This window comes from Canis aureus, chromosome 23 (assembly GCF_053574225.1).
Source record: "Canis aureus isolate CA01 chromosome 23, VMU_Caureus_v.1.0, whole genome shotgun sequence".
Classification (NCBI taxonomy): domain Eukaryota; kingdom Metazoa; phylum Chordata; class Mammalia; order Carnivora; family Canidae; genus Canis; species Canis aureus.
Genome location: NC_135633.1, coordinates 45,796,582 through 45,820,046, shown reverse-complemented (window position 1 = coordinate 45,820,046; position 23,465 = coordinate 45,796,582). Strand labels below are relative to the sequence as shown.

The 23,465-nt window shown below is 37.3% G+C and overlaps 1 protein-coding gene across 2 annotated transcripts in view; it reads left to right on the top strand.

Annotated features, from left to right (window-relative positions):
* The window catches only part of SESN3 (sestrin 3), a 71,631-nt gene that overhangs the window by 16,042 nt on the left and 32,124 nt on the right, over positions 1–23,465 (top strand). Inside the window, exon 1 of one of the 2 annotated variants that reach the window (XM_077867514.1) lies at positions 6,891–7,011. The exons of the other annotated variant lie outside the window; for it this stretch is intronic. The gene's annotated coding sequence lies outside the window, so the exon portion shown is untranslated. Of the gene's footprint in view, positions 1–6,890; positions 7,012–23,465 lie in introns of those variants that run through there. 2 annotated transcript variants of the gene reach the window in all.

The window sequence follows — 23,465 nt, the reverse complement described above, 5'->3', positions numbered from 1 at the left end:
TTTCACAATGCTACTATACAACAGTTCTTTCCTTTAGTTAATGAGTGATAATTATCATCGTCACATTAATGGAAAACTTGAGCAGCTCAGATGTAAGTTTAGGATTGGGGCCTCTGCCTGAGGAAAAAAAAAATGGGTTGCCTGGCTCTAGTTGTAATTTTATTCTCATAAAGAATAAAAATACTAAATTATGGGTCATTCTTGATTATATTTAAATAGAATTCTCTGGGGGAAACACTGGAAGCAATGACAAGATTAAAAATAAAAGCAACACTTCATGCCTATTTTTTTCCCCCAACTGCTTCCTATAATTTTGAGTCTACAGATAATTTCTGTTAAAGAGACTCTACTGGCAACCTGCCTGCCTGCCTTGTTCCTCCTTGTATTCACACCCACTGAAGAGCTTCTCAGTGTTGGGCCACCAAGCTATCAGTAAAGGTCAGCGAGAGTGCTGTTGAGCCAGGGCTAAAGAACAAGACCACATTATCATTTGTAATCTTTTGTCTTTTCTATATTTATTTCCTTCTCGACTAAGCCTTGTCTCAGTATAGGGTTTATTTCCAGTTGAATCATCTCTTACCTTAATGTATCATCAGCAAATGGGTAATAGTCTGAGGTTACTCTTAATGAGGGAATTGATTAAACAAATATGTGGCATAAATGCAGTGGAATATTGGACAGCTCTTGGGATTAGATCTATGTAGTGAAGTAAACTCATGTCTATAATAGGTTATTGAGTGGAAAGTCTAGGTTTGTTTGTTTTTTTCCCCCAGAGGATATGAAGTTTTCATTTTCATTTTTAAAAAGGTAAAGAGATATAGAAGGGTGGGCTTCAGGGGCACTTGAGTGGCTCAGTTGGTTGGGTGTCTGACTCTTGATATCAATTCAGGGCATGATCTCAGGGTCCTAGGTTTGAGCCCCAGGTTGGGCTCTGAACTGAGTGGGGAGTCTTCTTCAGATTCTCTCCCTCTCTCTCTGTCCCTCTTCTCCCCCCATACCTGCATGCTCTCTCTCTCTCTCTCTCTCAAATAAATTAATTCATTAAAAAGAAGAAGAAGAAGAAGCATGGACTCCAAAATTAGTAATATCAATTCCTGGGTGATGGGATTACTGGAAATTATTTTTATTATTTACTTTCTTTCATTGTCTGTTGTTTATTTTCACAATAAATGTGTGTTTCATAAAAATTTGAAGAGCTAGTACTGTTTTGAAATAATAAGTAGAACAAATAATTTAAGTGTAGAGAGCAAATCCAAAATGAGATGGTAAATTAAAGGCCCAATTGAGACAAAAACAGAAGGTCATAGATTTAATAGATATCCATAGTAGCTGTGGGTAAATTGCCAAGGGAATAATAATGGGTGTGTAGGTGGTTAATAAGGACTCAAATGTGTAGACATCGATGAATGCAATCTGGAAATGAATGGAGGTATTGTAGCTGTTTGGATAGCAATTTCCTCTCTGTTATCATATCCATCATGCCAGGATTTCTCTTTAGGAACCTGATATACTTGCTAATATTTAAACAGAAAATTAGTTTTTTTCTCTTTGATTTTGAATTCAAAAGATAGCTGCCATTGTATTCTATCTTAATACCACATGGTAGATAGACTTGTATAAATTCCAAGAATTTATCAAATATTTAATTTGAACACTATATATTAATCTAGAATTGTTACTTATTAGGATCTGAAGATAGGGAAAGATGGTTATTTTATGAAATAATTTATTTTTTAAAGATTTATGTATTTATTTGAGAGAGAAAATGTGTGCATGCGTGCCAGCAGGGGCAAGGGCAGAGGGAGAGAGAGACTCTCAAGCACACTCCCTGCTGAGCAGGAGCCCGACTCAGGGCTCCCTCTCAGGACCATGAGATCCTGACCCGAGCTGAAGTCAAGAGCCAGACACTTAACCAACTGAGCCACTCAGGCACCTCTGAAATAATTTAATTTGCAAGTACTTAATATATACATTCCAGCATTTTTGTAAGAATGAATATATACACACACACACACACATATAATATGCCCTAGGTTTTAAAGAGCTTACTGTGTGGTTGGAGAGAAATGTATTTTTAAAATAAATGTGAAAGGAGATAAAAATGAAAAACATAATATTTTGGCTTTTTATAGATACTTATCAATTGTTACTTTAAAAGTTGTGAAGGCATGAATACAGTGTTGATCATCTAAATACAGTGTGTGGAAAAGACTAAGTATTAAATGCCTTTGTTATTTTCAAGGTAGAATGATGTGGTCTTGGTGACTGTATTTTTAATAATTTTTTCAATCTAAATTTTAATTCTTAAAAATGATCTACTCATTAAAGAGTATCTATAACCAATTACTGTGATGATGAGTGTTTCTCAGTTAAGTGGCTATATTTTCCAATTCTGTTTTCCATTTTTAATTGTCTGGGTCATTTGTTGAGCAAGATATTTAATTAAGGGACCACTGTGAGCCAATTAGTAGCTTTGTAAATCCAGTCTACTGTATAAATCTTTCCTTTAACTTGTTAGATAACGTTTAAACATTTTGACTTGTTACATTGTGATCGGTGAACTCAGTATTAGCTAATTCTAATAATAGCAGATATGTAGTCGATAATATGGCACTGTTTTATGAAGTTTACAGGTATTTACTCATATAATTATTCTCATTACCTGTTTTAATAGCTTCTTATTTACCCCATGGTGAGGAAGAGATCCCCAACTCTGGGTCATGGGGATGGCCAGACACACAACACCCAGCATTGGACAGATGAGATCAGCAACTTGTTACATATACTCACAGCCCAGGGCAAGAAAACACTGCACACCACTCAGGGCCACATGGAGGTTGCATTCAGGAGTGAGCAACAATGGTTGTGGGAGGGAGGCTTTGTTACATGAAGAGGTTGAGATGCCCTGGGGTGCCTGTGGGAATCTATGATTGGCTTGTTTGAATAATTCCAAGGAATTACTCAGTGTGGAACTGAAACCACCTTCTCGGGGACAAGCAGGAATGTACCTGATACATATGGTAAGGAGGGTTGTTTGGCCTGGGGACCTTATCTACATGAACAATAGGAGGATGGGAATTTGTAGTTAGGCTAATTGAGATCCTCCTTATTTTATCAAATGTCAAGGCAGCCTATAATATGGAGCCTCAATTTTAGGCTTTGCACCATACAACCTTTGATGTAGGTGTTATCCGCATTTCATGGATGAGGTTATCAGATACCCCAGGTAGCGTGCTTAAAACTGTATCAACCATACCCTCAACGATCTTCCTGTATTTACTTTCCCTCATCCTAGATAGAGATTCTCGGTATTCAAAGATAACAGAAAAGCATATAGAAATGAACCAACTCAGTGTTTTTGTTACTAATAGCCAAGTTTTCATCTAAGTGCCCTGATGGCTTTATTTCATTTCCTTTCTAAGTCTGTAAATTCCAGTGTAGTTAAATACATTTGCATTTCTTGACTGAGGTTTGCTAGACATAGTTCCTACCAAGAAAAGCGATAGTTTTGGTTTTCCTCTTTTAAGAGTCTTTGAAACAGAATAATGGAAACCCTGGATTTTATTCCACCTAGCCTAGAGGGAACGGTCCACTGGTCTTCATTTCTAAAGACTAATGTTTCTGTAAGTTATATATATATATATATATATATTTAATATTTTATTTATCCATTCACAAGAGACACAGAAAGAGAGGTAGAGACACAGGTAAAGGGAGAAGCAGGCTCCATGCAGGGAGCCCGAAGTGGGACTTGATCCCAGGACCCCGGGATCATGCCCTGGGCTGAAGGCAGTTGTTCAACCACTGAGCCACCCAGGCGGTCCAAGTAAGTTAATATAGTATGTCTTTTGGCTGACAGAAATTTTGCTGCTTTACTTGATTACAACTTTAAAATTTGCAGGCTTGTCACTACTGTTTCACAAACATACTTTAGAAGTATTACCCAAGAAATTATTATTATCTGAGATTCAGATCCTATGTTTTTACTCTAATGATAATCAAGGCATCTCAATTTTCTTGATAAAATGATCTTTTTCTATGAATCTGGTTTACAAATAATGCAAATCTAATTACAAATTGCCTAAACTAACTCTGTTTTCTTTTCTTTTTTAAATAGGGCCAAATCTTTGATATGAGAAGACAAGTATTTATGTATAGAGTATTATTTGTAGTAAACTATATGACATAATTAAAAGCAGATTATCCATGTTTAAATTTCTCTCCATCTTGCCTGTGAACTTTGTCAAATTAAAATTTTTTACATAAAACAATTTAACTTGTATGGATTAAAGAATCTTAAGTCTGATATAATGGGGTAATAATGGTAAATGTATTTAGTCTTACTTTCTGTCTTAATAAGAGCTATGAAGTGATGTAGTATTAGAATGCAACATGCTGTCGGTTCTGCTATAGCACTTAGGCAAATTTGTTCCAATTGTTGTGTAAGGGAATGACTTGAGCATAATGGTGAATTTTGCATTTACTTTGTCCAATTTCATCTGAATTTACAAGGTAAATTCAGAAAAGTGCACCTGTCTGAGCTAAGCTACCTAGGTCATGGGTATGACCTAACATACCCATGTACCTCCAACAGCTGCTGTGTACCTCAGTGTGCCAGTGTTCTAGTTCCATCTCTCCTCACTTGGTGTGAAGCTTTCCATCCAGTTTCACATCATATTTCCACTGCTTTGTAATTCAAAAAGTGGGTGTGGGGGGATATACTAACAATAAATTAATTCATTTCTTCATGAAGGTCTCAGGGAAACATAATCCAGACTGAAGGGAAATTAATAAGTCTTGTCAGAATTTTTTTTAAAGATTTTATTTATTTATTTATGAAGAGACACAGAGAAAGAGTCAGAGACATAGGCAGAGGGAGAAGCAGGCTCCCTCCCAGGACCCTGGGATCACAACCTGAGCCGAAGGCAGATGCTCCACCACTGAGCCACCCAGATGTCCCCTTGTCAGAAATTCTGTCTAAAATTTGAATATAGGACTGCTTTTCATTCTGTGCCCACTATATTCCTGACCCAGTAGTAGGCTTTTTTTTCGTACCTTATCTCATTCGATTCTCCTAACAATCTTACAAAGTAGAGATACCATCTCCACTCTATGAAAGAATAAATTGAGGCTTGTAGAGATTAAATTTTACCTGCTGCTTGGATGGCTACAGTATTACTGTTATAATGTATTATTTTCTTTTTCTTTGGGGAAATGTGTATTTTTGAAACACTTGTTTATCTTTTTGTAATAAGAAAAACATAATCATCTTGTTCTCTAAATTAGAAAAAACACTTTCTGGGGAAAAAATTTTGTTAGCTTTTGTGGAGGATACCATAGCCTTATAACATTGTAGAGTATTGCCATTCAAGACTTACGAATCTGTATTCTGTGTTTTGCCACTATAGAAATACGCATTATTTTAGTGCTTATCAGTGCCTCTGTTCCATATAGCATCCTTATTTGAAACTTTGGTTTATTTCTCTAAGAAGTCAAATAATAGCATTAAAAAATACGAAAAAAAATGATTGACGTCTGAAATGCAGACGTCTGCTTGGTATGTTAAAAGTATTTACAAATATTTGCCAACCAAATTCTGCTGCTTAAATAATCACACATCTAGTCAAACTGGTTAAAAATAGCTTTATTTACATGATGGGTAAGAATGACTTAACTTTGCCAAGTTCATTTCTGCTCTTGATCATAATATAAAATCACCATTTGATTAGTCTCTAAATCCTCTAAAACCTGTGACTGGACAAGTTCTGTTGGTTTGGAAATGTGCTTTATCTGTGTGAACTTAGTCTTTAGGTGTTGGTACCACTCCTCATTGTGCCGGAAGAATGGGGTTGTTCCCACTCCAATACACTCATCTTGGAGCAAAGATGGTCTGGGGTGCAACTAAGAAAACTACAAATCTTTGCTTTCAGAAGTAAAATTAGGATTTGAAGAGCTATCAGTAAAAACTCATGGGGAGTATCTGTGGCTTCAACCTTTCCCAGTTGGTTGTGGGGTTTTTTTAGAGCCTGGTTGCCATAGTTGGAGGAAGCAAAAGCAGCCCATGTGGATGAGAGGCATGGCACCCCTGCCAGTAGCCAGCGCCAACCAGCCATTTGAGTGAAGCATCCTGAACTAGTAGCCAACCCATAAACTTGGATAGTTGTACATATGTTTGGCATAGTGGTGATCTATGACTTTTCTTTTAGAAGAGAAAAATGTATTTTTTGGAATAGCATTCTAGTGAAGAAATAGCTGTATTTGAAGACCTGTTCAGATTGTATGAACTCCCTAAAAAAATAAATTATGGAAAATGAAGTCTCACAAATATATATAGGCCTACTAATCCTTAATGGTGAAGCTAAAACTCTACAATACTTTTCTTATAGAAATATCTGAGAACAACAAGTCCATACATCATTTTGGGAGGACTTAGAAAAATCATTTACAATAATAGATTATAAAGATTTTTAATCTTATAAAGCGATATGGATCCTTATAAAAAATTGATTTTTTAATTTAAAAAAGTTTTTAGAATTTAGTATGTCTTCTCAACTGGATCATTGATACAGAATATAAAATGTAGAACATTGAAAAAGTTTTCAGATTAATTTAAGATGAATACCATTCTGTTATAAAAATATTGTAAATTACATAATATATCTGTAATATGACTTATTTTCTAATGTTGGTTTCATAACATTTTTCCAGAAGTTGAAATGTGATTGTACATCTGTATTTATTTACCTGATGTGTCCTTGAGGTCAGCACTTCTGCTTTGTCTTTGTACTCCCAGTATGTGGCCCAAGACCTTCTAAATAACCTTTTATTTTATTTTATTTTATTTTTAAACGATTTTTGTTTATTTATTTGATACAGAGAGAAAAAGTGCACAAGCAGGGGGAGAGGCAGAGGGAGAGGGAGAAGCAGACTCCCCAACACAGGGCTTGATTTCTGGGCCCTGGGATCATGACCTGAGCTGAAGGCAGACGCTGAACTGACTGTACCACCCAGGTGCCCCAATAACAACCTTTTAAAAAGATAATATCTCTTGAAAGAATTAATAGTTCTTTATAAAAATCAGTGTTTAATTTGAATCTTAGTAAGGTTTAAATATACATGACATGTTTTTCTTCTTTAAATTGTATTAGAAGTTATCAAAACTTTATTTTAATAATTGCCATTTACTAAATGTCTGTTACACATCAGGTGCATTGCTAGGCACCATTAAGAAAATTTTCATAAAAAATACATCAAGCTATATAACAAAAGCGGAAAAAGTAGTACACCAAATCTCTGAAAGCCATCACCAAATTCAATATTGGCAAGATTTTGCCACTTTACTTCATCAATCTGATGTTATTGTTGCTGAGGTAACTTCAATTAAATCTCAAAGCCATTTTCTCTTACCCCTGCTACATTGGCATGCATTTCTAAAATATATGAATGCATTCTTGTAAAGCTACGATGGGACTATCACACCTAACAAAAGTGGCAATTGCCTGATACCACGTAACATTTCATCTTTTTAGACTTGACTTTTTCTGACTTCGGTCCACCAAAGCTGTCTTTGAAGTCTCTCTTCAGATTAGTCTCTCTTCTTTTGTTGTTCATGTTGTTTTTTCATGCCTTTAGCCAGTTGGGTCAGTTGTCCTATAGAATATTTCATCATCTGGATAGTTTTCTATGTTTTCTCATGTTGTCTTTTAATTTGTGCATCTAAACCTCTGTTTCCTGTTAATTTGAAGTGTGGACTAAAAGCTTGATTAGATTTGGGTTCAAGTTATTTTTGACACGTTGATATTTTTCTCATCCTTTTCTATGACTCGATCGATGGTTAGATTATTAGAATTGAGATTGCTGGGTCAAAGGATAAGTGCAAATGTAATTTTTCTAGACATTGTCAAATTCCTGTCCCTGAGAGTTGTTGGATTTTTGCATTCCCACAATTTTGGGGAGTGTCTGTTCCCTTATCGTCTTGTCAGTAAATAATATGCTGCCTAACTTGGCTTTTTGCCAGTCTGATACATGAAATAAAATGTTTGCTTTTCTCTTTTTATGAGTAATTTCTTCTTTTAATGCCTGTTCTTTGTCCTTTTTAAAATTCGGCTTTGTTTTTTTCCTCTTGATTTTTGGGAGCTCCTTAAACAATTAGAGAATTAACTGTTGTTGGTGTTAAATTTCAAGTATTTGTCATCTGATTTTGCTTATGTTTTTGTAACATGTAAAAGGGGTGTGTGTGTGTGGTTTAATTACCAGTTTTTTGTTTGTTTGTTTCTGGATATTGAGTCATAATTATGAATGTCCCATTGGTTTGTGAATCTGTTCATGTGTCAACAGAACTCTTACTTATAGAAATGTATTTTATTATATGGTAGGGGTAGCACCCCTCCTAAATTATGCTTCTCCTACAGGATTTTCTTGGTCATTTTTTTTTAATTTTTATTTATTTATGATAGGCACACAGTGAGAAAGAGAGAGGCAGAGACACAGGCAGAGGGAGAAGCAGGCTCCATGCACCAGGAGCCCGATGTGGGACTCGATCCCGGGTCTCCAGGACCGCGCCCTGGGCCAAAGGCAGGCGCTAAACCGCTGCGCCACCCAGGGATCCCCTTGGTCATTTTTATGTACTTTATTGACTGAAGATTTATTTATTTTACAAATAAGAAAATGAACACTTCCATGAAAGTTCTGTGACCATGTAGTAATGAGAAAAACAAAACATAATTGTTCTTAAGAGCTTCTTAATACTTGTCTTAATATGTAGGTAAAATGTGGCAATCTTTTTGCAAATGACTGAAACCATTTATAAGGATACACAATTAAAAGAGAGACCAGAGTGTATTGGAAACATTTATGTCAATCAGTGGTTCCCAAAGTGTGGTCTGTGGACCTTTAGGCCTTAGCACAAATCAGAGCAGTGGCATCACACTATAATGGTAACCACTGCTTTCCTCACCACCCTGTATTCACAGTAAAAAAGTCAGTTTCACTGAAGAATATTCTTGATGGGACAGTAGAGATTATATATTTTATTACATCTCAACCATTGAATGCTTACTTATCTTTTAAGTCTGTCTTTCAAAATAGAGAATATACACAAAGCTCTTCTGCATGTCAAGGTATATAGTGGTTATATCCAGGCAAAGCAGACATGTCACTGAGTTGTGAGCCAAACTCATCATTTTTTTGCACACATTTTTACGTGAGAGAATGACTGGTGGTTATTCAGACTTGGGCATCTGGCAGACATTTTCACAGAAATTAACCAAATGAGCCTGCCACTTTAAGGAAAACAACTGACAGAACTTATTGCCAATGATAAAATTTGAGCTTTCCTGAGAAAAGAATTTTGGAAAACTGGTATCCTTTATCATGAGCTTGACCACTTCTCAGTACTTACAGATGCCTCTAATGGGATCCGTGGTGGTATTAAATTTTATTTTCAATATTATATTAAGTGTGTCAGTATTTTAAAACCCTGCAAAGCTCAGGAAGCCAATACTTTCTTTTTTTTTTTTTTTTAAGATTTTATTTATTTATTCATGAGAGACACAGAGAGAGAGAGAGAGAGAGAGAGGCAGAGGGCGAAGCAGGCTCCGTGCAGGGAGCCTGACATGGGACTCGATCCCGGGTCTCCAGGATCAGACCCCGGGCTGAAGGCAGTGCTAAACCACTGGGCCACTGGGGCTGCCCGGAAGCCAATATTTTCTTTCTTTCTTTCTTTCTTTCTTTCTTTCTTTCTTTCTTTCTTTCTTTCTTTCTTTCTTTCTTTCTTCCTTCCTTCCTTCCTTCCTTCCTTCCTTCCTTCCTTCCTTCCTTTCTTTCCTTTCTTTCTTTCCTTTCTTTTCTTTTCTTTTCTTTTCTTTTTTTTCTTTCCTCCCTCCCTCCCTCCCTCCCTTCCTTCCTTCCTTCCTTCCTTTCATTCTTTCTTTCTTTCTTTCTTTCTCTTTCTTTCTTTCTTTCTTTCCTTTTCTTTCTTAGATTTTATTTATTTATTCATGAGAGACACGCACAGAGAGAGAGGGGCAAAGACACAGGCAGAGGGAGAAGCAGGCCCCATGCAGTGACCCCAACGTGGGACTTGATCCTGGGATTCCAGGATCATGCCCTGAGCCAAAGGCAGACACTCAACCACTGAGCCACCCAGGCGCCCCTAAGCAGTACTTTCTAAATGACCAGTGATTAACTTTATAAAATCATATGTGGGTAGATGATCAATTCAAAGTAAAAGCTAAGCCAATGGGTTTTAATGTAGCAGAGAAAGAAGTTTATTGATAAGGTTTCAGATTCCACATTGCAACAAACTTTTAAAAGCTACCATCTGTCCAGTTGTAGTACCAAAGAATGTGCAAAATTATGTGAAAAGGCTATTAAAATACACCTTCCTTTTCAATTTTTGAGGCCAATTTTGTTCATTTGTACAATCACCACAACAGCAATAGTTTGAATGCAGAAGCAAATATAAAACTCCAGTTCCTTTTAATTAAGCCAGATATTGTACCAATGTAAAATAACGCTCCCCTTCTCAGTGATTTTTTGCTGCTGTGTATAGTCTCAAAAAATTCATTTGTGTTAACATGTAATGGGTTATTACTTCTGCTTTTACTTTAAAAAATTACTTATTTATTAGTGAGAAAGGACAAGCATGGGAGAGAGAGAGAAGCAGGCTCCCTGCTGAGCAGGAGCAGGACCTAGGGCTTGATCCCAGGACCCTGAGATCATGACCTGAGCTGAAGGCAGATGCTTAACCGACTGAGCCACTCAGGTGCCCCTGTTTTTACTTTTAAATGAATAATACTTCAAAATGTTCTTTGGTTTAATTTCTTAAATGATAATTATTGATATTATTTACATAAAAGCTTTTGGGGTCAATAATTTTTGATATAGAGGTCCTGATACCAAAAAGTTTGTAAACCATCCATTTAAATGAGCATAACGGGGACACCTGGGTGGTTCAGTCAGCTGAGCATCCGACTCGGTTTCAGCTCAAGTCCTGATCTCTCAGGGTTAGGGAGTCTGCTTGAGATTCTCCCCTGCCTCTGCCTCCCCCTGCCACCCCACCCAACTAGTGCATGCTCTCTCTCTTTCAAATAAATAAATCTTTAATAAAAAAAATGAACATAACAACTCATGATTTTAATTCTGATTACAATAGATTTTAAATTTACCTGTGTACATTAAAGCACAATTTGGTAGTTCTTCTTTATAGATTTAGAGGTTGACACCATCTAACTTCATAGAAATGAAGTTAATGAGAATTCATTATCAGATTTTTTTTTATTATTTAATTATTCAGATCAGATTTTCTATTCCAGGCAAAAATTAAAACATACCAGTCCTTTTCAAAACTAAACAAAAACTTGTTTTTCTTTTAAATTTCATTACAATTGAAGTTAAATATAATTCAATGTAAAATCAAACACACTTTAATTTGCTCAGCTGTTGTGTTCCTGCAAGACTGTGTGAAAGGCACTTTCTCAACGTAAATTAGCATGAGTTTCTTGTTATTTTTACTACTCAGTGTGTAAAGTGGTTAAAATGCTTACATTTTGTCAATCTCCAGAAATCAATTGTATTTAATGTTTTTTTCCTGATTCCTCTAAGCTAAGCAAGTGATCTGCATTTTGTTAATCATTGTGTTTTGAAAGATCTGGAAACTGTCTTGGCAATCTGTGTTCCATTAGAATAACCTAAAGGCCTTTTGATTTTGTTACAACCTAGGTGGTAGATGCTGAGTATAGAAATTTGAGTTAAAAGTATGTTTCCCTGGGGTGCCTAGTGGCACAGTTGGTTAAGTGTCTGGTTCTTGGTTTTTTGCTAGAATCGTGAACTCAGGGTCTTGAGATCAAGCCTCCCAACAGGCTCAATGTTCAGACTCTTTCCCTCTCCCGCTCTCAGAATTCAGACTCTCCCTCCCTCTCCCTCTTCCTCTGCCCCTTCCCCTTATACTCTTTCTCTAAAATAAGTACATCCTTAAAAAACAAAACCGTGTTTCCCTCATATACAAGGGAACTACATTTATAGCATTTTTTTTTTTGTTTCTCCAAAAGACTAGTAGTATCGACCATGTACTATTATGAGAATATTATGTAACTGGAATTGTCTCTAATGGAAGTCTTACTTTCTAAAACTCCCGATTTTAATTTCTTATAATCTACTTAAGACCTAACTTTAATAAAAAACTTTCAAAATCAAGGAGAGTTTTTATTATTACATAATACAAAACTTTAAACACTGTAGAGAAGTAAAGCCCTTCTTAATACTTTTTTGGGGCTTGGGGAGAGATCCTATAATTGGTGGTAGAAGTATATTGTCTATATGTTAATAGAGACGTATTGAGTTTTTTTTTTTTTTTTTTTCGTATTGAGTTTAGGTAGTTATTATGGACTTGCATTATCTCAGATATAAAGAGTAATAGTTCTCTCCTCATCGTCTTGGGCTTGAGCCCAAAATTTTAATAGCATTTTCAGCAAGTGTATTTCTTAGTTCTGCATCTCTAAAAAAGAAGTGCCCAACACTGAAAAGCTTATATAGGAGCCTTTGTTGTTCAGGATTAGTGTTACAGCATGTAATAACATTATTACTAATTTCTAGAAAATATTACAAATTTTAGGAATTTGTAGATATTACTTGTTTTATAAATATAATAAATGGGAAAAAGTGTCCCATAGGGAACCAGGGGGTACAAGGAAGGAATGGATTGATATCCAGCACTGTGTTTGTTAGTTTAACTTACTCTTGTTTCTCAATAAGAATACAGAGAATGGCCTCAAGTCAACAGGATGCTTTTGCCCTGTTGAAGGAAGGGAAAAAGGATAGAAGAGCCTGTACCAGACTCTTGTCTCCTTAGTTCAGTTCAACAAGTATATACGAGTACCCTATTATTTTCATGTTGCTGTGCTGTAATACTACAGATATTGTATCAGAAATTGATCCTTCTCTTTAAGGAGCTTCTTATTTGTAAGGAGTGATAAGATAATACCCTATGTTAATAGTTACAAGAAAGAGAAACACAATTGTGAACCTTAAGAACAGGTTTTGGGTTCTTTTGTTTTGTTTTTAAAAATATTTTATTCATTTGAGATAGAGTGAGAGAAAGGATGATCAGGGAGCAGAGGGAGAGGGAAAAGCAGATTTCCCTCTGAGCAGGGAGCCTGACTTGGAGCTCAGTCCAGAACCCTGAGACCATGATCTGAGCTGAAGGTGGATGCTTAACCGACTGAGCCACCTGGGCACCCCTAGAAGAATAGATTTACATTCATAGCAGAACTTGGGAATTGGTAGGAGTGGAGGAAAGACCAAAGGAGATGGTATTTGAGCTGGGTCTTAGAGGAGGAATGGGTAGAATTTCAATAGACACAAAAAAGGGAAGGCAGAGTCAGGAAGTGCTGGTTCAAACATATCTAAATTCCACAGTATATGGAAAGACCTGTCAAATTAGAACCACTGATTTTTAATATATAGGTGAATCTAACTTGATAGATTTATACTACTCTGTGGCATTAGGAAGAAAGTGAAAAAGAGGGTTGTGTTCTTTGCTGCTTGCCTCTGGATGGCCTTGGACATGAACAGGATTTTAGATTTATTTCCAGTTTAAAGGATTAGCTAGTAGTATGATGCTACTCATGTAGTTTAAAGATCATGTAGTTTAAAGACTAGCCTAGCCCCATCTTTCATTTCATTTCATTTCATTTCATTTCATTTCATTTCATTTCATTTCATTTCGAGAGAGATCGTGAGCAAAGAGGGGCAGAGGGAAAGAGAATCCTAACCAGGCTCCATACCCAGTGTGGGGCCCAACATGGGGCTCTATCTCAGGATTCTGAGATCATGACCTGATTTGAAATCAAGAGTCGGATTCTTACTGACCAAGACATTCAGGCATTCCTCCCATATTTGTTTTTAATACTTCTACTTATATAAGTTTTGTCACTCTGTGATTGTACAGAGTGCTAGTGGTCCTTTTGTTTTTACAAGTTTGCTATTCATGGTCAGTATGTAAATAGAAAAACTTGCCTTCATTTTGCACAGAATTCATCATGTGTTCTAGTGAATACATTTAAGAGATTTTTGTTACTAATCATGGGAAATCATTTTGTTACTACAAATGGGAATCATTTGTTACTAATCATGTTACTATAGCTCATTTACAAATTTAGCTATACTACGGTGCAAATTTAATTCATTAGCTACCCTTTACTATATAGATATACCTGTTTAATTATTTTATTGATGGGATGAGGCTCATTCATATTCACGTACTTAAGTGCATCTACTATAGCCACTATTATTACTGATATCTGCTAAATGATAGTCATATTCAGTAGGTGAGTTTGTCTGACTTTAGGCCCACTACTGGTAAAACAAATTTACCGAACAGTTCTACCAAACAGCACACCGAGGCAAATGGCAAACCTCGGCACACTGAGGTTTTTTGTTTATTTAATGAGAGTTACTTAGTCATGGTGTCTCATTTCTTGGAACTCATTTTTTGAAAAATAAACAAAAAAGATATTGTTATTCAAATGATCATTACATAAAACTTTCAGAATTGGACCAGATGTTTGCCTCACAATGTAGACTATATCAAGTTAAAATACTCAAAGGTGAACAAGGCACTATCCAGGCCTACCTGGAGCTGACAGCTTAGCAGGGGAATGAGAAGGTAAAGAAATTACTATAATACACTGGGCAGGAGGTGCCTGGGTGGCTCATTCGGTTAAGTGTCTGCCTTTGGCTCAGGTCGTGATCTCAGGGTCTTAGGATCAAGCCTGCATTGGCCTCCCCACTCAGCAGGGAGTCTGCTTCTCCCTCTCCCTCTACTCCCCCCTCAAATAAAAAAAATAAAATCTTTACAAAAAATACACTGGATAAGTGCTTTGCTTTTGGTGGAAGTGTTCTGAGATTTCAAGGTAGGTAAAATTTTAGTCAATATGTGTTGGTAATGAATCACTGAAATTCCATTAAAAAGGTCTTTGCATTGTTCTTCTAGTGGCTCTAGCCATGGTTGGAGCTGTTGTTGCTGCAAGGATTTGATAGGCTGCATTTCACTTGGTTAGTTAAAAGGAGTCCCCTCCTGGTCTAGGGCGCTGAAAAGGATCTCTCACCTGTGAAGGGGAATTTTGAGTGCCCTGGGGAGCATCAGTGCATTTCTGCCACACCCTGCAGTGCCTGGTTGGGCTCCTGATGCTTAGTGGTTCTTTGCATACCCTAGGTCCAAGTAATAGGAGAGATTTGGGAGTGATTTGATTCTCATCCTTGGTGCGGTTACCATTCTCTGCTACCAGATCTTTTCTCATGAAATGGCCTTAGATCTCAGTTATCCTGCAAGCCAATACATACTTTACCAGTATCCTGCAAGCCAATACATACTTTAATCTAGTGTAGGAGAGGTCACAACTTTGTTAAATTATCTTTTAGGCCATTTGGGGGTGGTGGGACCATAATGTATATTCCATATCATTACAGAAACTTAAATTTGAGTTTACCATAAAATTACCAGTCTATTATAATTAATCTTAAAGCCTGTTCTTTTCTCATGGAGGTAGTGGTAGTTTTTATCTCTGTGTTCCTTTCCATTTGCCCTTTTTCTCTGAAATATGTCATATCACCAATTTCTCTAAACCCAGTTATTATCCCTGAAATTGTCTGTCAAGGAACAAAAAGTTGGCATCACCATTATCTCATAGCATAGAGCCACCTGTCCATCTGTGCCTTTCTGCAGTGGTTTGTGCCAAGTGTGAGACACCTGTGAAGAATAGGAGACTCAACAACTGAAATGCACTATTTGTATTGATCATTGGAGTTGGCTTCCTTATCGTTACACTTAAAAATTTTGTTTGGGGCATGTGTTTCATTATGTAAGATGTTTTGTCACTGTTGTATGTTTAATAAAAACCCATGTCAAAGATATTAAACTACCTTCTTGGATTTATTTGTTTGTTTTGTTTTAAATAGGCTCCACACCCAATATGGGGCTTGAACTCATGACCCTAAGATTAAGAGGCACATGGTCTGCCACCTGAGCCAGCCAGCTGCCCCCTCAGGATATTCTAAAAAGCTAAAGGATCATTGTGCACAGTGGAGTCAAATTTCTGTTTTGCCATAATTTTTATATGTTGAAGATTTTAAAACCTCTAACTATCTCTATGTAAAGTTAATGGTACATATTATTTAATATTTTTCTCTCCTAAAGAGAGAAATTCATAAGCAGTTTTTATATCTTAATAAATAGAAGGTGCATGTGTTTTGCTTTCCCATGATACTGGCGAGATAAGGAAAAATGAAATTTAATAATTTAAAAGTATTTAGGAGCAGGAAGTGCAGCACCTAATTCTCCAGGGTAGTCAGCTTTTTAGGGCCCAGTGATTTGTTGATCACCTCTAAAAACTCACAATTTTAAGAATTCCTGACTTCCAAGTATCCTTAACTTGCTAGAGATTAATTTATATAAAGTTATCTGGTAAATTGCTTAGCTGTTACATGTCAAAAGAAGCAGTTTTCTAAAGATAATTAATCTTTATCCTTTCAGTGTTTTGTTTTCTAGCAGATAATGAATGATTTAACAGGCATAATCTCCACTGATGAATTTCTTTTTTTTTTTTTTAATTTTTATTTATTTATGATAGTTACAGAGAGAAAGAGAGGCAGAGACACAGGCAGAGGGAGAAGCAGGCTCCATGCACCGGGAGCCCGATGTGGTATTCGATCCCGGGTCTCCAGGATCGGGCCCTGGGCCAAAGGCAGGCGCCAAACTGCTGTGCCACCCAGGGATCCCTCCACTGATGAATTTCAAGCATAATTTCTTTCAGCTATAATAACACATCTGAAAAAAGAAACTTTTCTCATGGTAGCATTCTTGACCTTCCAACCCTTGTAAAACAATCTTAGAACACATAACTGACAGAGTCTTAGTTCCTATTTTATAGCTAGTTTCTTTTCTTGATTAAAATCATGGAATTTTATGGAAAAAAATTCAACAAATCCTGTGACTACTGTCTAAGACATTTGAAAACAAAGCCCAATTAAATTTACTATTGTCTAAAGTTTCTTAAGATTGAGGCACCCAGGTGGCTCAGTTGGTTAAGCATCTGCCTTTGGCTCAGGTCATGATCTGAGAATCCTGGGATAGAGCCCCCAAGTCACTTTGGGGCCCCCTGCTCAGGAGAGTCTGATTCACCCTCTCCCCCTGCCCCTGCTTGCGTGCTTTCTCAGTCTCTCTTTCTCTCTCATACTCTTGTCTTGAATAAATAAAAACTTAAAAAAAATTGTTTCATAAAATTTTCTATAACCTTTTATTTTTTAACAATAAAGTCAACATTTTAGAAATTTTGTTCTATTTAGATAGTGATTTGAACATTGATACCAAATAAAGATTCCGAAGAATGGTATCTTCCAACATTATTGTCATTATAGTTAACTTGTTGGTTTTCTAGTTTTAATATGCAAATCCATTTTTTTTTATTTTTATAGGTACTTTTTTTTTTGAAGGTTTATTTATTGATTTGAGGTGAGGGCAGAGGGAGACAGAGAGAGAGAATCCTCAAGCAGACTCCCTGCAGAGCATGGAGCCGGACGTGGGGCTTAATTCCAGGACCCTGAGATCATGACCTGAGGCTGAAATCAAAAGTCAGCTGCTTGACCGACTGAGCCACTGAGATGCCCTTAAAGTTACTTTAATGCATGTTTATTATGCGTATGTTCATTTCTGAAATTTTAACCATTTTGTATTTTGCATCATTTCAGTTGCTAAAATCAGGATTAAGTGATGCTGTGGAGCAATGCTGTACCATAGATACTTCGGTGATGACTAGAAATATCCTAGCTTTGCATTGTGCAGCATGACCTCACTAGCCACATGTGACTATTGCACACTTTCAAATGTAACAAGTGCATTAGGGCACTAAATTTTTTATTTTATTTAAGGTTAGCCTAAGTTGAAATAACCACATGTGACTACTGTAATGGACAATGCAGCTAAAAAAAACCCTCAAGGGCTAGTTTTGGGATTTTAGATTTTCTCTAATTTGGTTTTTTTTTTTTTTTTTTCATTTTTTAAAGTAATCTCTATGCCCAACATGGGCCTTGAACTCACAACCCCAAGATCAAGAGTCATATGCTCCACCAACTGAGCCAGCCAGGCACCCCAGGATTTTAGATTTTCATAGAAGCAGAACAAGGCCATTGTACAAGATTCGCTAGTATGATCAAAGCCATTTGTTTCTGTAGAGTAAGTATCAGCTTTATACTTAAAAACAGGAAAATATGGCAGTATTATTCCTCAAAATTACTGTGGCTACAGGTGACTTTCACTTCTAGAACAACCCTTGAGTTCTCTTTGTTTAGAAAATATAGCTATTCTAGTTTGGGATATTTTGTTTTGTTTTACAGTAGGGACAATTGGCAGAAGAAAAATAAAACTAAGACCTTGGTATGTATTATGCTTTGCATTTTTTTATGTGTTATCTTCTCAAAGCCTCCCCACCTGTAGGAAAGCTAAGACGTTGAATTGACATTATTCCTAGTTAGGAGGGGAAACTATTTCTCAATTCTTATGGCTGAGGAGGGTGTGTGGAGAGGATGACTTAAAGATTTAGTTGGGAAAAGGCAGTTACAGGATTTGGCAACTGTTGAATGCAGGCTCCTAGGATGAAGAGTCAAAGATAACTTGGCATTAGAGCCAGGGCCACTGGTGCATGCAGTGATTTTACTCAGACAGGAAAGTGAAAAGGGACAGTGGGTTTGATGTGGAAGATTTTTTTTTTAAATATTTTATTTATGAGAGAGAGAGGCACATAAGCAGGGGGAGGGGCAGAGGGAGAGGAAGAAGCAGGACAACCACCCCCCCTCTACCCTCCCACCCCCAACCCACCTGCTGAGCAGGGAACCCCATGCCAGGCCCCATCCCAGGACCCTGAGATCATGACCTGAGCCAAAGGCAGATGCCCCAGAACATTGGTTTTAAACGTGTTGATTTTAAGGTGTAAATATTATAAACAGATGACTTCACAGGCAGCTCAGAATGCCCCAAAGCCAGACCCAAGGGCCAACAAGAGCTCCAAGCTAGATATAAGATTCAGGAGTCAGTTGCCTGCCTTGCTCATTTTCAGTTCACATGTTCTTTTTTTTCCACGCCCCCCCCCCCCCCCCCCAGTACAGGGACTATCACACAATTCAGCCAATTTGGTTTTGTGGAAAGAAGGTGTAATCCCTGAAAGAGAATACTCACTTGAGAGGATGAATATATATTTTTTAAGATCTTATTTATCTATTCATGAGAGACACAGAGAGAGTCAGAGATAAACAGAGGGAGAAGCCCGTTCCCCACAAGAAGCCCCATGTGGGACTTGATCCCAGGACTCCAGGATCACACCCTGAGCCAAAGGCTGACGCTCAACCACTGAGCCACCAGGTTGCCCTTAGAATGAATATTAATGAAAGAAATTAAGGGGATGTCCAGGAAAAATGTAAAAGTGGTCAAAGACTAAGTAGGATGGGTGGTCCAATGTTATAGAAGCAACCAAGAGTGGACTTGCACAGCAGACAGATCTGCATGGTGAATCGTGCTAGGAGGCAAGAAAGCTGGTGGTTACGTAAGGAGCATCTCAGCTGGGATCTGAAGTGTGCTTACATAAAAAGCACAAAGTAGTGGTTGCCAAGGGCTGGGGGTTGAGGGGAATGCGGAGTTGTTGTTCAATGGGTATAAAGTTTCAGTTATGCAAGATAAAAAAAAGTCCTAGACATCTGTTGTACAATGTACTTACAGTTAGCAATTCTGTACTGTACGCTTGATTTGTTAAGAGGGTAGATCTCATGTTATGGGTTTTTTACCATAAATTTTTCAAAGGAAAAAAAAAGTTTTTATTTTTCGGGAAACTGTTACATGAGCAGACATTGAGACAAGGATTCTTGGAACTGGCTGATTTTGTTGGTTTGTTTTTCCTGAATTGCCCTTATCCGGACTCACTCTTAATTTCGTTGAGAGCATTTCCGCAATGACGCTAAAATGCTTGATTATGGGATTAGTATGTGTGATCATCAAACTGATAATTCTGTGGAGAAATCATTTATCATTTTAAAAAAAACACTAAAATGCCTAAGATGTGATTTTTTTTTAAAATTGAAGAGTCTAGAACAGTGCCATTTGGTAGAACCTTCTGTGTTAGCAAATGGGAAAGTCTCCACTGTCCTTTATAGTAGCCATGGGTACATGTGACTGCTGAGCACAGGAACAGTGACTAGTGTTAAGTTTTTTAGTAACTAGATGGAAATGAGACCGCCAAGGCAAGCGAGGGTCCAAGAACAGATTTTATTGCAGGCACCCTCGGGCGAGGTTCCACGACTCACGGGGGAAAGAGAGTGAGTCGAGGAAGTCGCGCCAAGACAAGGTGGTAGGGGGTTTACATAACGTTGTAAGGCAGAACGGTTTCCTATTGGTTGGCTCATATGCAAAGGAAGGATTGCAATTCGACCAGTCAAAGGTGACTTCCTCCTCTGGGGTTTGAAGGGCATTGGGTTCGGTTGGGGAAGTCCAAAGGAGAGGTGTAAGGGTCTGCTCAAGCTGTCCTCCCAAGTGGAGGTGGTGACAGGAACCTCAGCCATTTTGGCGTATCCGCCATCTTGAGGAGTTTCCCTTCCCGCCTGGCCCCAACAACTAGTGATTGAGGAACTGTACTTTTAACTTTATTCAATTTTAATTAATTTAAATGTGATCGATAGCTATCGTACAAGGCAACACAGGTCTAGAGATTCAGATTGTTAATCAAGGGTATGAATGAAGTAGGAACTCATTCCTGGACATTTTGGATTTGAAATGAAAGCTGAGGAAAGGTGTTACAGGGTATTACAGGAGAACGGAACTTCAGCTTATGGTTTTAAGATGAATCTTTGGGATATGGTGCCGTCCTCTTTCTTTTGGGTTTGACCTAAACTTTCAAAACATACACCAACAACGTAGTTGGGGGAAAAAAAGAACTTAGAAAGATGAATTCATAGTAGAATTTGTGAGCTGCCTTGATCACTTTTTAAATTTTATTTTTCAAATATATTTGTTTATATTCTTATAACTATATGAAGCAGCTGAAACAATAGTAGAATCCTCACCAAAAAGGTGCTCCTTTTACAGAAGCAGGAAGTAGGCTGATTATTTCAGGAGTGGCACCATTTTAAAAACCTAAGCAAAGAAGGGTACATGATGGCAAAACTTAAAAATGATGTTAGTTTTCAGGGTTGGCTCCATTGGTTAAGTGTCTGACTCTTGGTTTCAACTCAGGTCATGATCTCAGGGTCATGAGATCTTCTCCCCCTGCCCCCCCCCCCCCCCCACACACACACACTTATGTGCTATCTCTGTCTCTCTCTCAAATACCTTAAAATCTTTAAAAAGCAATGCTGTTAACTTTTCCCTTCCTTTTAGTGTTTAAGCAGCTCTCTTAAGTCAGGCCACATCATCCTCCCCCCAGGCTATTGCAGTTAACTTCCCACCGGAGATGTTTTTGTTGGTTGGTTGGTGTTAGTCTTCGGCCCAGGGGCTATGTCACTCCCAGAATTATATTATTTAAAAAATTGTTTTCTATAAAAAACTGTATTGACTATATGACACATCTCTACATAAGAAGTTTTACCTCAAATATGTATCATGAAAAGTTCCCATCACATTTTTGGATGTTTTTTTTTTTTTTCACTTTTAAAAGTGAATGGGGGATCCCTGGGTGGCGCAGCGGTTTAGCGCCTGCCTTTGGCCCAGGGCGCGATCCTGGAGACCCGGGATCGAGTCCCACGTCAGGCTCCCGGTGCATGGAGCCTGCTTCTCCCTCTGCCTATGTCTCTGCCTCTCTCTCTCTCTCTTTCTCTGTGTGTGTGTGTGTGACTATCATAAATAAATAAAAATTTACAAAAAAAAATAAAAAAATTAAAAAAAATTAAAAAAAAGTGAATGGGTTGGGGATCCCTGGGTGGCTCAGCGGTTTAGCGCCTGCCTTTGGCCCAGGGCGTGATCCTGGAGTCCTGGGATCGGGATCGAGTCCCACATCAGGCTCCCGGCATGGAGCCTGCTTCTCCCTCCTCCTGTGTCTGCTTCTCTCTCTCTCTCTCTCTCTCTCTCTCTCTCTCTCTCATAAATAAAATAAAAAATAAAAAATCTTTAAAAAAAATAAAATAAAAGTGAATGGGTTAAGTGGGCATTTTCTCAGCTGATGAAAATAAAATTGGTAAAACATTTTTGTTAGCACTTTTGCAGCATGCAACAAGAACTCTAAAGATACTTATGACCTAAAAGGATATCCACATCTAGGATTCTTCCTAAAGAATCTATTCTAAATACTGTAAAACCTGTCCTTTGTACAAAATCTCTTTGTACAAAGATACTCAGCATTATTTATAATAATAAAAACTGGACATAACTTTAATGTTCAATGAAAGAGGAATGACTAAGTGGCAATAGTTAAAATGATGTCTTCCCATATCACCTAGTGTATGTATCTGCTCTGAGGTATGTCAGAGGCGGAATGGTTGGTTGGTTGCATGCATTTCTGCCAGGCTAGTCCTTATTTGTATCCAGCATGTTGTAAATACCCCATGAATTATTGCTGACTAAATGACCAAATGAATGTCGACACAAATGAAATGGAGTTTCTGTTGCTTCTTATCAATTGGTCAAAACGAAGAGAGATATTACGTTCTTTGAAGTACAGCAGCACACTGTTCCATTTGTAATGAAGACGTATTTCAGATTTAAACATCTGTTCCAGAAAATATTTTTGTAGGCAAAATAATAATTTCAAGCATGTAAAGATGTATTCAATTGATAAATGTATCAAATAGTGATTTTTATAAACAAATCATATTATTAATGCATCATTCTTTGTCTCCCAGAGGCCCTTCGTACACCTTCAGTTTTTTGCTCCCTGTATTTTCTCTCCATTTCACGTATATTTTTATAAATATAAATAAAAACCTTCACTTATCTTCCTATTGGCATTTTCCTCCTCAAACCTGTGATAGGTCCTCACAATCAGTTTCTCTTAACTATTTTATTCATTCGAAATGATTCATCATCAAGGAAATTGCTTTTCACATATGACTGCATTAGGCTATATCATATAGAGAGTATTTAAAATTTTGTTTTCTATAACTCACAGAGGTAGCAGAGGAAGAAATCTATTATTTTCTTCTAAATTTTTTTTCTGGGTTAAACTAGATTGTGGTTGATGTAGACAGGAAATGCCGATATTAGAAATTCTAAATTACTCCTTTTTACATAGAGTCTTCTAGTATATTTGACCAGTAGGTTAAAGATGTATGTGTCATCCCTTTATAAATACAACCTAAATGCCTAGTTCTTTCTGACACTTGAGCAGGTTTAGATGATCATTATTCAATATATTTATTCTGATAGAATTCTGAAAATTGATGGAGATTATGTGCCATGCTCATGAGGGCAGGGACCCTTTCTGTTTTGCTTGCCC